The sequence below is a fragment of the Canis aureus genome, chromosome 35, assembly GCF_053574225.1.
Source record: "Canis aureus isolate CA01 chromosome 35, VMU_Caureus_v.1.0, whole genome shotgun sequence".
NCBI classification, from domain to species: Eukaryota; Metazoa; Chordata; class Mammalia; order Carnivora; family Canidae; genus Canis; species Canis aureus.
The window spans coordinates 12,045,314-12,060,707 of NC_135645.1; the positions used below are offsets into that span (position 1 = coordinate 12,045,314).

Here is a 15,394-nt window from a genome sequence, read left to right on the forward strand (position 1 = left end):
GCTTAGGTTCTGAAGTCTAGGATGCTTTCATCAGATTTCCTTCCTTTTGTCCTTCACTTAGAGTCAGACTGCATCTCTTAGAATAGCTCCACCACTTTACTTTATTATACCAGCAATTTCTCTAATTAAATACATTTAATTAATCCCTTCTTATCTTCTGTGCTTTTAGAGGAACCAGGCTAACACATTGCCAAATACATAGATATATATTTGGAAATACCTACAATGCAGGTCTGATGCCAAAAATAATGGGTTCCTAGAAGGAAACCAGGAAAAAGCAGGACAAATACTATAAAGCATTGCTCTGCTTAGGTCTTCAGTTCAGAATTCAATAAATTTATTCCATTCTAAACTAATCTGCGTTTTGGGGTGTGGGGTGGGTACCACATGTGGTAGAGGGATAATGTCTATATGATTTCCCATCCACAAATCAGTCTGCCTTTTATTAGCTTCCCATTGTGTTTAAAATATAAACTTCTTATCATAGCCACAAAGCTCTGCAAGGATTAGGTCCCTGCCTGCTTCTCCAACCATATTTGGAACTATTATCACCCTCACTCTCTGTCCTAAGCACACTGACCCTTCACTTCCTTAAACACACTAAAGCCCTTTCCCCACCTCAGAGCTTTCCTTCATGCTGATCTTCCTGCCTGAATCCCTCCTGCCTCCACTCTTTGTCTGGTTAACTTCTGCATCTTTCAGCTCTTGGCTTAATTAAATGTCCCTTCCTCAAAGAGGCTTTCCTTGCTCTTCACCTCACAAAATCAAAGTTACAAGACCACGTTGCTCTTCTAATAGACTCTGTTGTCTTGGCCTCTTAGCACTATTCCCAATTATAATTATTAATATTTTATTGTGTGTTAAATGTCCCACCAGATTATAATCAGTGAGCTGTCAAGAACCATCACTGTTTTATTTCCCTTTGTATAGAGTGACATACAGTTCCTAGTACCCTATCCATACATGTTGAATGAATAAATGAATGAATGAACAAATTTCTTAAAAAAACATTTTCTGAACAACTAGGGTCATGTGGCTTGATGGAATAATGTTCTTTTTGTGCTCATTCCACTTTCTAACAATAAAGGAAGAAAACCTTAGTCACAGTACAGGATATCTTTTGGCCTAAATCCCATAATATGTATACAACCCTATGTAAACATGAAATCCCAGACATACATATTCATTTTGTTAGTAACCAGAATATATCTTTCCACTTTTTTTTACTTCTATCAGAGTGGTGGTAACTGTCACCTGCTGAAATCCTTAAGCACTATTTTAGAAAAACTTCTCCCCTACACTGATATCTGATATCCATCTCCCACTTGTCATTATTCCAGAAAGTAGACATAGACTTCCAAATTGTTCTTAATTTGAATAACAATGATAGATACTCCCTGATAACAGTAATTTCTTAAAATCCAGTATTAAGATATCATTTTCCTCTATGGAGAATACTTTCACAGTTCAGTCAAAATTGGAATAGTACATGCCCTTTGGCCAAACAATCCACTGAGGGATACTATACTGTCTTATCAACTAATTATTCTGTTTAGTTAAGTTCACCCTTTGCTGATATCCTAATCCACACAGGTTACATATGCATCCTAGAATTGTCTACATAGCAACTCAATTAGTAGTCTTTCCTTCTATGACAAATATCTATCCCTGCCCTCTCTATCATTTCATTTTTTAAATGTTGGTAATAAACTAGTGATGCTGGGTTTTCTAGAACAGGATCCAATCCTGTAATCTCCAGGTGGGAAAAGTCTCAGGTCCCACTGTGAAAGAAAAAGGAATGGTTTCATCCCAGCTAAGAGATTCCTAGCCCCTCCATAAATCAGCATCATTATTTTACACATTTGAGAGTAGAGATCCTATCTCTGTAATGACTGTCTCACTTGTAGTAAACCAACAGGTAAACCCTGGGACTTTTAGAAGTTCTCACAGAACCATATAAAGCTTTAATTTCCATCAGTGTTCTAACTCCTTCCCCAGAACACAGAATTGTGTAGCAGGTTCAATCCAACAATATAGCAGCATTCACAAGTGTCTTCATTATCTCATTCTTTCTCAGACCTTCAGGAATGTGTTCCAACCCACAAAGAATCTGTGCTCAGGCATACAATTCTGTAAATAGCAGGGGGGAAAAGCAATGAAAGAGTTAGCAAGAGCAGAGAATTGGGCTAAGGGAATTAATGTGGCATTAGGGCTGGTCTCAAAGAGAAGTATAAATTTGAACCTAGTCATACCTTATCCAGATATGCTTAATGGACTCCCAAGAAGACAGGGAACTATATGAAGAGTCTTTGGATCATTGGGGAAATATTTTGGTTGTAGTTAGGCTAGTCTAGATTGAAAGTGGACCTGAAGTAAGGGCCAGCCCCCATGAAAAGCAGACTAACAGAAAAAAAAAAAAAGTGGAATAGAGCACCACATAGGTAAATGGCATAAAGGTTAGCCAAGGCTACCATCCCAGCAGGAATCTGGATTGCACACCAAAAAGGAAGCAGAAACCCTGGCATGTGGACTAGTTACATATGTTGAACATTACTGGGCAGATTGCCCCTCACTGCAAAAGCAGGTGGCAATGAGCTTTGCCCAGGATACTAAAACTCAGTCTAAAGACCACAGATTATTTCCAGACCCTATTCACCCTGTTAACTTGAGCAATTAAAATTTGGTTTCCACTGGTTCAGGTAGTTGCAGGATTGGGCCTATTGGAGAAAGGTCATTAGAGCTTGCATCTGAACAAGACTGAGAAAGCAAGAACTAAGCAATTTATATTCCAGAGCTAATGAAGGCAAAAGGACTAGAAGATACATGCCTATAGAACAGTAATATTCATATATACTACATCACAGAAACTAAAATGCCACCTTGCCATGCAGAGGTATGTTGAGTGATTAAAAAGAAAATCTCTGTTCATTGTTTATTCCTTTGTCCTTGTGAACACCCCCACATCTTTTACGATTTCTCTGGAGGCTGGAATGTCCAAGGTCAAGGTGTAGGCATATTCAGTTCTGGTGAGAGCCACTTACTGGTTTACAGATGGTTGTCTTCTTGTATCTTCCCATACTGGAGAGCAGAGACAGAGAGTAAGCTCTTATAATGTTTTTTAAAAGGGAACTAATCTCATGCAAGAGGCCTCCATCCTCAAGTCCTAGTTACTTTCCAAAGGCCTCATATCCTCACACTATCCTATTGAGGATTAGGATTTCAAAATACAAATTTTAGAGGACACAAACATTTAGTGCACAACAACAATATAATCATCTGTCTGGCTGTTTACTTTGACATCTCAATTCTACACCTTACTTAGGTCACTTGGAAGCCACCAAATGTATATTTCTCTGGCTGGGAAAAATTGAGAGGCTCAGGAGACAGCCAGCCTACCTTATTGCTAGTCTGGCATTAAGTTCTTTGGGAAGTGGCTTGAACTTTGAAATTGGGAGTAATTTCATGTGTAAATAATTAGTGGCGTAAGTGGTTATTAGTATAAGTAGTAATAATAAAGTAGTAATAATAACTGAGATCCTTTCTTCCATTATCAACCCCCCACTTCCTACCAGAGTACTAGTTATTGGGTCTATCTTGTTTACTGTGCCTAATTGATTTCATTGATTATATATTTCTTCATTCATTCATTCATTCATTCATTTATTCATTCAAGAACTAGTAATTGAAATCTAGTCTATGCCAAGCATTATTTTAAGTACAAGGATATAATAATGAGTACACAGGATTCTCATCCTTGGGATTTACATTCTAATTGAAGAGTTATTAGGGAGAGCAGTATAACTGAAGCAGTGTGTGTACAGAGGAAGATGAAACAAGATGAAGTAAGAGAAATTTATTTAATAAAGGACAGATCACATAAGGCCATGTAGATAATGGTAAGGAGTATGGATGTTATTCTCTGTGGGATGGAAAGCTACTGAGCAGTTCTGATCATAAAAGTAACATGATTGGTTTATATTTTAAAAGAATCACTCTGGCTGCTGTGTGGAAAAGCTAGAGTGGAAGCAAAAAGAAAGGTCAGGAAACCATCGTAGTTGACCAAGGTAAAGATGATATCGGTGTTGACTAGAATGAGATGAAAAGTGGGTGAGATGAAAAGTGGTTGATATCTGGCTCAATTTTTAAGGCAGAACTGATACAACTTGTTAATGGATTGAACATGAGAAGGAAAAAAGAGAAACTGGGGATGATTCCTAGGTTTTCACCTGAGGAATTGCATGCGAAGATGTGCCATTTGCTACAGAAACATCAGGTTTGGGTGGCTCAATTCTGGATTTTGAATATGTTAACTTTGAGATGCCTATTAGGCATTCAGATGGAGATATCAATTAGGAAGTTGGATAGAGCCTGAAAGATGAGAGGAGAGTCATGCTGGAGAGAGAGATTTGAGAGTCACCAGGGGTCTTATATAAACTTTTAAGGAAATATATTTGTTACAGTGTTTCTGGGGGAAAATTTATTTCCTTGTGATGTAAATATGGTATATTTCTTTGTAATAAAGTCCCAATACAGAACCTGTAATAGTTTTATTCTTTTGATTGCAGGCATCAAAAACTGTCTCTGGAAAGTGCGAAGAAAAAGAAGAAATGCGTTGAAAGCAATCTTTTGGTTCTCTCATAGAATGAAAGAAAAAGCTGAAATCTCAACTCAGAAAGGGCAGCACTAGTGGTAAGAGTTTGATACCATTAATATCATTCAGTTCAATGACTAAGTCCACCGGGGTTCTAGTAATGCCTTGCAAAGCCATGCCTTCCCACATTCAATCCCTTCATCTATTAAATAAAAGGTTGAAATAAATCTTTGCTATTGAAAAGGTGGTCCTTTCATCAACAACTTATTTGGAATGTGAATCTGGATCAGGTCACACACTCCAGACTATCAATCAGAATTTTCATTTTAACAAGATTCCCAAGTGATTCATAGGCACATTAAAGTTTGAGAAACAAAGAACTAAATGATTGTCTGAACTGGCTAGGTGTTTCACATATCAGCTACATTGAGGAAGGTTCTCTGGATTCCTACCCATATACTATTTAAAATAGAATTGCTAGGGTGGAGGCACTTGGGTGGCTCAGTCAGTTGAGTGTTTGACTCCTGCTTTCAGCTTAGGTCATGAACTCAGGGTTGTGAGATCCACCCTCACACTGGGTTCCATGGAGCTTGCTTAAGATTCTTTCTTTCCCTCTGCCTCACCCTGCCCTATTTGTGCTCTCTCTTTCTCTCTCTCAAAAAAAAAAAAATTACAGAGGTCTGTGGGTGGCTTAGTTGGCTAAGTTTTCAACTCTTGATCTCAGCTAAGGTCTTGGTCTCAGGGTCATGAGTTCAAGTCCCGCATTGGGCTCTATGCTGTGCATAGAGCCTATCTTAAAAAAAAGAAAAATAGAATCACAAATGGTTTTGTATTAAATGATCAAATTAAATAATTAAGTTGTGTGTTTAGTGTACATCTTGATTATAGGCAGGTAAGTTATATCTCGTAGAAACATGATAAACCTCTTGCTATACATCTCATGACCCTTTTTTCCAGGAAGTTCAGAATTACTTTTCAGGCAAACTTCTATTCTGGTGATTGATATATTAATTGTATATCATGCAGTCTTACTAAGACTCATAGATTTGATATTTTGATTGTGTCCATGTGCTGAAGTAGTCTTTTATTTATACTACATAGCTACTTTCATTGACCAGAATTCTGCATTTGTAGTGTTCTATTATTTATACATTTTTGTCATACTTTTATGATATTATTCTTGAAAACTCACACAATCTACCAATTATAAAATAATAGAAATGGGAGGAAACCTATAAGTATTGATGCTATTTTTTTGAAGAAAGGCATGACAATTGTTATTTGATGGAAGTAAACATTTGCAGCTCATTAAAATTTTGGCTCAGAATTGTGGCCCAGAAAGCCAATGGGTCTTGAAATAGAATGTAACCTACCTATGAACTTACAGTCTTTAAAACAACTTCCATGATTCCTTAAATAATCATGTCCAAAAAAGTCTCTTAGAAATATATCTAGTAGATATGATTTAAGGAAAATATGTCCACTTTTAAAAGTAGATTAGCTATTGAAACCTATTCGTTACCACTGTTAGTTGAAATGTGACCCTTAAACTTTTTATATTAGAATCACCTGGGAAGCTTATTAAACTACAGAATCTATGACTTACTACAGACCTACCAAATCAGAATCTTTGAGGGTGGGGTCCAAGAACCTGCATTTAAAAAACAGGTGAGTCTTATCGCACTAAAGTTTGAAAATTACTGTATTAAACATTAGATTTTCAAATTTGGTTTTCAATTGACATTAGTGTCAATTTTCAATGACTAAGCAGAGTTCAGCTTTATTGTTTCCCATTATATTTTCTCAGACTCTCCATGCTTCACATTGGAATGACATTTTGACAAGTACATGGCTGAATTTTTCCCCCATTTTCCCAAAAGCTTTAAATATTCCTTTTGGGCAACTTATTAAGACAATATGTGTTAAGGCATAGTATTTCCAGAACACCAAAGAATATTGCCCTGGCCAGGACTGGGGATCACTTTTTATAGAGGATCACTGATCCACAGTGTGGGGGAGGAAGAAAAAAGGAAAGAAAAACAATAAAAGAAGAGATCAACTTACTTTAATATTTTAAAGTAGATAAGTATTTATCTGTTTAAAAATTTAAGAAAACTCTTTTCTAAAAATTGATGCAACTTTATTATTTTTTATAATACATGCTTGTTAAATCCATGATAAAGAGAAGGTAGAAATTCTCTCACTATCTTATGCCCCATATATGATAATATGAATATTTTTAGAGTACCTTTACAGTGCTTAGCACATAGAAAGTACTCTCTCTATAGGTGTAGAGTGAGAGAGAGAGAGAGTATATATATATGTAAAAATATATACAGTTTGAATAAATAAATGGCACATAAAATGTGTACATTTTATATACTTTCTTGAAATTGATTATTTTCCAGTTATTAATATACCATAGAATTTTTCTGTAGGAATAGAAATCTAATATTCTATTGTATTTGATGTATCATAATTCACTTAACCAAGCCCCTACTAATGGTCATTTACTTTCAATTTTATAGTGCTAAAGGGAATTCTGAAATAAACTATCATACAATTGTCCAGTTTTTGATGGGACAAATTCCTAAAGTGGAGTTGTTGAATCAAAGTTTATATATCTTTAAAGTCTAGTACATATTTTCCTCCTAAAATGTTGATTCAATGCCATTAAGTTTTATAACTGACTATTCTCCCACAATGGATATCTTTGTCAATCTAATAGTAAATATAATCTCATTATTTAAATTTGTGTGTACCTAATTACTAATGAGAATATATCCATTTTATAAATTTATTAGCACAGTTATTTCTTTTATGAATTGCCTGTTCATCTTTCTAGTGGAATGGAACAGGAAATTTTAAATTCTAATTAATAAATATACCATATAAATAATAAAAGACAGAACTTATTTATAGCAAACTGAAATCAAATAAAGGTTTAAAAAGCCAAAAAATGAAACACAGAGACAGACAGTGAGAGAGAGAACCAAGTCATATAAGCAGAGGGTACATTGAAATGGCCATGGAAACAGAGGACACAAACCTTATGTGTGACTACACAGACACAGAGACATATGGAGAGATGCATCAATAAAAGCATAGACAGAGATCAAAAGTAATGGAGACACCCAAAGAAAAAGCAGACCAGGCTCACATGCATAGGCACAGGAAATGACAGTAAAATGTATATACACAGTGGCATATATAGAAAGTCACATAAAAAATACAGCACAAACGTGTCAAAAAAATCTGCACACGGGATCCCTGGGTGGCGCAGCGGTTTAGCGCCTGCCTTTGGCCCGGGGCGTGATCCTAGAGACCCGGGATCGAATCCCACGTCGGGCTCCCGGTGCATGGAGCCTGCTTCTCCCTCTGCCTGTGTCTCTACCCCTCTCTCTCTCTCTCTCTCTCTCTCTCTCTCTCTCTCTCTGTGTGACTATCACAAATAAATAAAATTAAAAAAAAAAAAAACATTAAAAAAAAAAATCTGCACACAAAATATAGAACAGAGATACAAGAAAAGATATGCAGAAAGTAGTCTCAGCAATATGGAGATAGGGAAATTCAGAGAGATGCGTTTCATGGATTAAAACCCTATAATATGGTTTTTAAAGATATACTTACTAAGGCCTTCTAAATTTATGTGGCCTTATCATCCCTGGAAGCCAAAGTTGATATGTCCTGCTTTTTCTCCTGCAGATCAGATGATCTAAACTCAAGGATTGTATGTAATCACAGACTTCGATTTCCCTTCTCATTCTGAAAAAAATACAGAGGTACCCAACTAATAACACATACACAAAATAAATTCTTATTTTAGCTGTTCCACATAAATACACACATAATTTATTCCTTTTGATTTCTTCATTTAGACATAGTCATGAAGCATGAAAACTTTTAAGATGTAAATCCTATGTTGAGAACCACGGGTCTCACTAAAGCTGCCTCTTTAACTAAATCCTAATGCCAAAATGATCCTAACAAATCTACCATTTTCTGAATTACTGCTGGGAAGGAGATGAAGGAAAGAGCTAAAATAACAACTGGGAATCAAGCATCTGAAGAGATTACAGTAAAGTTAATCTAATTTGTTTATGAAGTTCCCTTCTCTGAGAAGGAAGAAAGTTCAAACACTGCTGGTTGTTGTAGCCACCCTACTATCGAGTTAATCAAATCAACTGCATGGAAACTCTATCAAACACTCATCAATCAACCATTATGAATGACCAAAAACAAACAAACAAAAAGACTTAACTAGAAAACCATCAATTCAGCCTTGCTATACAGACACCGCCAAAGTATTGCAGGGAGGCATAAATATTTTGAAATATGTTTAAATAATGTGTCCTGACTGCCAGTAAAATTTTTCCAAGCAAATGTTATTGAAAATGTTTGGGCTATCCACAAATGTTTTTACAAGCATTCCTACTAGGCAACTACTGAAGCCTCAAAAAAAATTCTGGCCAACAGGAGAATTCATAAGAAAGAAGCGCTGAGTAGAAGGTGACCTAAGGAAATGTAGTCAGGAATATCTGAGCTGTTGGGATGATTCAAAAACAAATGCATGTTTCATGAAAGCTTTAGAAACAAATAGCTCTGGCTAAAAACAAACATTTGGACAGTGAGGACACACCCAACAAAAATGTTTGTTTGCTGATACTAACATTTTATTTGGCACGTATTCGCCAGAGCAGAAGCGGGCAAAAATAAGATAAATGCAAACATCTCACAGAAGGCAAAATCACAGTAAATTTATAAGTGTAAGAAATATGAGAACATTTGTTTACTGAACATAGAGCAAAAAATAGATATTTATGGCTTATTTAAAGTAATGACAATTTTACCAACATAAGATCAGAAGCACAAAAAGAAAATCCCTAAATATTAATTCTGTTGTACATTATTGCAGCTTTTACATTCATGCAATGCGGCATAGTTATTTTCAATTAACTCACAAAACAATTCTATGGGATCAGTTGATGACAAGTATTATTATCCCCATTTTACAGATGAAATATGCTAAGTAAATAGGGCTATTCCTCCTCCCTTTATATCACATTTGCCTCCCAAAAAAGATTTATGCTGTATGCTATTGGCTAATATTGAGAAAATAACTTGTATGATAAAGGAGAGGAACTCGGAATTGTGGGAAAATATAAAAACTTATTTATTGGTGCATTTCTGTAGTATCAATTTTTAGAATGCCTGCTGTCCACTCTTTGTTTTCATCCTTTATCATACTCACCATCAGATTAAGTCTTAAAATACATAACATCCTATTTATTTTTCCATTTTTCTCCCTCAATTCCTTGATGTAACCAGGCCCCAATTCTAAATGTTGTAGACAGAGGAGGTCCAGGCTCAGACACAGTTGTCTCCATCTCTTCTCTGGCCTTGGGTTTCTGATCTCCTTTCACTTCTACTTCTCTTTTGCCTCCTTCCATTAAGTGTAGTCAGTTTAGTAGGTTCTGGTATCACTTTGTTCTTCCATGCTGACTCCTTTGCTAACCCCAAACCCTTTGAGGTAGGTAGGGGAGAGAGGGAGAATATCTCTATTTCTGGCCCCACTTGTCTCACAGCCAAACCTTCATTTCCAACTGCATGATGGAGATCTCTTTTTGATGTTCTCCATTAGCACACCTAACTCAAAATGTCTAAAAATATTCATTAATTTCCCCTGACAAGCAGCCAAATCTCCTCCGTTTCTGTGGATGGCAATATTATCAACAATAGACCGAATGTATCTCCTCAAAATCCATATAGAAACATGATCCCCAATGTGATGCTATTTGGAGATGGGGCCTTTCAGACATGATTAGGGTCAGGAGGGCAAAGCCGTCAAATATGAGAGAATGCCCTTACAAAAGCATCCCCAGAGAACTCCACTGCTTCCTTTGCATGTGAGGACATGGTGAGAAGATGAAAGTCTATGAACTGAGAACAGGGCTCCCACCAGACACCAAATCTGCTGACACCTTAATAGTCGGCTTCCAGGGACACCTGGGTGGCTCAGTGGTTGAGTGCCTGTCTTTGGCTCAGGGCATGATCCTGGGGTCCAGGATCGAGTCCCACATAGGGCTCCTTGTGGGGAGCCTGCTTCTCACTCTGCCTGTGTCTCTGCCCCTCTGTCTCTGTCTGTGTGTCTCCCATGAATAAATAAATAAAGTCTTAAAAAAAAATAGTGGGCTTCCAGCCTGCAGAACCATGAGAAATAAATTTGTTATTAGCCACCCAGTCTATGGTATTTTGTCATAGCAGCCTAAACAGACTAAGGCATCACCCTTCTAATTACCTTCTAAAAACTCCTCCAGCTTCCACTGTCTATAAATCTGATTGCTAAATTCTATTGATTTTACCTCCTCAGTATCTGTAACACACAACATTCCCTTTATTCTCACCAACACTATTCCAGTTTAACCACCAATCATCAACTTAATATTGGCTTCTTAACCAATACTACTTCCTCTTCTGTTTTCCATCTCTCAATTTGCTTGCTGCTATCAGATTGATCATCCTAAGCAATGCCTCACATTCCTGTGGCAAAACAAAACCCTATGGACCGATATTCCTTCAGGTTTATCGGTTCCTTCTAACTCCAGGAGGAGTTAGAACCCAGATTCTAGGATTTAGCATGCTACCATTTCCTCTCCCAAAGAAGGATTTTGCAGTCCAGCTAGAGGTATATTCTCATGGGGTGGTCTTCACTAATGTTAACCTATCATTTTACAAAATTTTCAGTTGGTCGTCTTCATATTCCAGCAAACTGAACTGCTCTCTACACTCAAAGTGCCTTCTATACTTTTCAACTTCTGTGTTTTTGTTCAAGGTCTTCATTCACTTGAACACAAAAGTGTTTAAAAATTTCATTTCCACTTGTCCAACTTCTTGCACTCTTTATGTCATTATATATATAGGCATTATATATCTATAGTCATTATATATCTAGGATATATATCATTATATATCTAGGATATTGTTGCTTAACACTGTGTAATAACTTTCTTTATTCTTTTAAAATTAGGTCCTAAATATTTTCCCATGTCATTAAATTTTTCAAATATATCATTTTCAGTGACTCCAAATAATTTTCACTTGCCATTAAACATTTTCCTATTTTTGGGCATTTATATTGTTAAATTTGGCTTTGCTGTTGTAAGTAACACTGTAGTGAAAATATTTTTTACATAAATACTTCTTCACATCACAGATTAGTTCCTTAGATTAAATATCCAGAATTATTTTTGAGTTAAAAGATATGAATGTTTTTAAAAGCTCTTTATGCATATAGATGGTCAAAATGTCTTCTGTAAAGAGTTCTGACTTAAACTTTCAACAGAACTCACATTTCAATTGTGAGATGACTGTTTTTTCCACATCCTTCCCAATATCGGGAATTTTCACTGTTTTTAATTTGCCTATTCCAGAAATTAAAATTAAGACTTTATTATTTTTAAATCTACATTTCTTTGGTTATTGATTATGATAGCAATTACCATTGCTGAGTTAGCTGTAAACCTCATTTTACAAAATGCAACATGTTCTTTGTCTATTTTTCATTCAAGTATTCATCTTGCTTTGATTTTATTACAAATATTTCTTTCTCTGAATTGTTTATCATATGCCTAAAATTATTTTATGTACAAAATTAAAAATAAATTTCAATGTAGTCTAATTACTTTTTTTTTTTATTGCTACTATGGTTTGAAAGATTTTCTCCTACTATAATGCAGGCTAAATTTTCTTAAATAACCTTATTTGTTCATTTCTCTTAATCACACTCAAATCTCTGTCATCTTTCTATTCTTGCCTTTATAGTTAAATCTTTATAATCTCATCAATTACAATAGTCTCCTACCTCCCAGCATATCTTTCTGACTCCATTCTAATTTATTTTTCTCAGGAAAATAACAGAAGTCTTTTTACATATGTTAATCTGACTGGGTTTTTCCCCAGTTTAAAAATCCACAATGATTCCCATTGTTTTCAGGGTGAAAACTAAAAACCTTCATGAGACCCTATGCAGTATGGTACTTGCCTAACTCTAGCTACCTATCCCAACAAGCTCCCTACTGGTTTCTGTTTCTAGCTGGCTTAATGTCCTTCCATGATGACCTTCACATGGACTGTTTACTTTGCCCACTGTGGTCTTTTTAACTCTTTTCCCTCTTATACCCACCTAACAAGAATCCTTGAGGTCTTCACTGAAATGCCATTTCCTCCAGTAAATCATCCCTAACTCACTCAGCACAATAGTGTTGTAATTGTAAATATTAGCTACCTTCTCCAACAGGCTATAAACTCTGTGAGGACAGGGATAATGTTGACCTCCTCAACACTATTCTTAGTGCCTACCAAAGTGATCAATAGTATGTTTTAAAAATAGAGTATATTATTTTACCAATGCTTCACTGTTTTAATGAGTATAGCTTTATAATATGCTGTAATATCTGTTTGAATTTATCATCAAATTTATTTTATTTTTAAAATGTAATTTGAATATCTTTGAATTTTTAAAATGTAATTTGAATAATCTTTGCCCATTTATTTTAACAGATAAGACATTTTGTCCAGTTCAAGAAGAAATATTATTGGTGTATATGGAATGACTTTGAAACTATAAATACATGTGGGCAGAAAAGTCAACTTGATATTTGTCCACTGTCCCAGGAACATGACATTCAAGTCTTCTTGTACCTCTTTGTCTATTTTGAAAAAATTGTTCATACAGATCCTGCAACTTTTAATTTTGAGAAATTTTATAGGTTTGTTGTTATTAAGAATGAGATCTTTCTTCTATTATTTTATAATAGACTTTTATTTTGTGAAGTTTTACACAAATAATTTATCATGTAAATAATAGAGTTTTTCCTTACCCCACACCCATTTCCCTCTATTCTTAACATCTTATATATTAGTGAGGTACATTTGTCACAGTTAATGAAACTGATACTAGTATGTTATTTACTAAAAACCATGCTTTATTCAGGTTTCCTCTGCTTTAACCTTTTTCTGTTCCAGGATACCACGTTATAATCAGTAGTCATGTCTCCTTCAGCTCCTCTTGGCTGTGATGGTTTCTCAGGCTTTCCTTGGGTTTGATGACCTTGACAGTTTTGAGCATACTGGGCACGTGTTTTGGAGAATGTCCCTCAGTTGGTATTTGTCTGACGTTTTTCTCTAATCACTGATTAGACTAGGGTAATGTGTTTTGGGAAGGAATCCACAGAGTTTAAGTGGCATTCTCATCACATCACGAGTACATACTGCCACTATGATTTATCACTCTTGATGTTAACTTGGGTCACCTGGCTTGAGGTAGTGTTAGGTTCCTCTACTGTCAAGTTTCCTTTTTTGGTCTCCTTTTCCATACTTTGGAAGAATCTCTTCTTACATTTTTAACTGAATATTTTTATATAATTGAAGGTTATAGATTTTAGCACTTACATACTAATTTAAATTATAAAGATTAAACATTATCAAAACATTTACCAATTATAAAATATCAATAAGAAATTAAAGTACTTACATAAACAATGCTTAAGGAAATCTAATTTTTTAATATCATTTTACAAAAATAGACTTACTTGCTGTGGCTTAGCAGTATTTCTATGATTTCTGGAAAATACTGAAATTGTGCTTCCAGTATTTTATGATTTTATACAATAAGAATAAAAATTCATGGCAAATGCCAGGCTATAAGTCCCATGGAAAGCTACTCTGAATAAATTTGATTCATTGAGAAGCACTGATCTGTATATGACAAAAAGAAACCTATCCAGCTCTGCACCTAATGTGCTTATTGTGGGAGATTGATTATTTACCAAATATTTCACAGTTCTTCTCTGTATTAGTTACCTATTGCTACAAAAGAGATTACCTCCACAACTTAGTGGCTTAAAACAACAATCATTTACTATCTCACAGTTTGTGGATCAGGAATACGATGGTTTAGTTGGGTCTTCTGCTTCAGGGTCTCACACTGGGCTGCAATCAACTTGTCAGACAGAGCTGAAGTCATCTCAAGATTCAGCTGAAGGCAAATCTACTTCCAAGCTCACTAAGTGGTTGTTGGCAGGATCCAGTTCCTTGTTAGCTATTGGACTCAGTAGGAGGCTCTCAGTTCTGTGCTGGTTGTTGGCCAGAGGTCACTCTCATTTCCTAGTCATGTGGGCTTCAAGTTTTGTAAAAACTTAACTTTTTTTTTTTTTTTTTTGTGCTTCAAAAGACACTAAAACGGGGCACCCGGGTGGCTCAGTGGTTGAGCATCTGCCTTTGGCTCAGGTTGTGTTCCTGGGGTCCTGGGATCGAGTCCCACATCAGGCTCCCCACAGGGAGCCTGCTTCTCCCTCTACCTATGTCTCTGCCCCTCTCTCTATGTCTCTCATGAATAAATAAATGGAGTCTTTACAAAGAAGACACTAAAACAATGAAAAAACAAGCTATAGACTGGGAAAATCTGCCTATCATATACCCGATAAAGATTTTATGCAGAATATATAAATCACTCTTAAAATTCAGTAAGAATTAGAAGACAACTTTAAAAACTGGCAAACGATTTGAATAAGTATTTCACCAAAGGTATGGCTAATAAACACATGAAAAGATGCTTAATAACAGTAGTCATTTGAACTTGAAAATATAAATTAAAACTGCAACAAAAAACTGTTCCATATCCACCAGAATGGCTAGAATTAAAAAGACAAAGAATAGCAACTTTTTGCTAAGATATGGAGAAAGTGGAGCCCTCATGTATTGCTGGTAGGAATATAAAATGACTAGTCACTTTGTAAAAGTTTG

The 15,394-nt window shown here is 35.6% G+C and overlaps 1 long non-coding RNA gene across 1 annotated transcript in view; it reads right to left on the minus strand.

The window, feature by feature from the left end:
• Positions 1–1,898: 1,898 nt before the first annotated feature.
• The window catches only part of LOC144305630 (uncharacterized), a 36,766-nt gene continuing 23,270 nt past the window's right edge, over positions 1,899–15,394 (minus strand). Inside the window, exons 2-3 of the long non-coding RNA XR_013372654.1 lie at positions 8,222–8,356; positions 1,899–2,130 (exon numbers count right to left, since the gene is read on the minus strand). This is a non-coding gene — a long non-coding RNA (uncharacterized LOC144305630). The remainder of the gene's footprint in view (positions 2,131–8,221; positions 8,357–15,394) is intronic.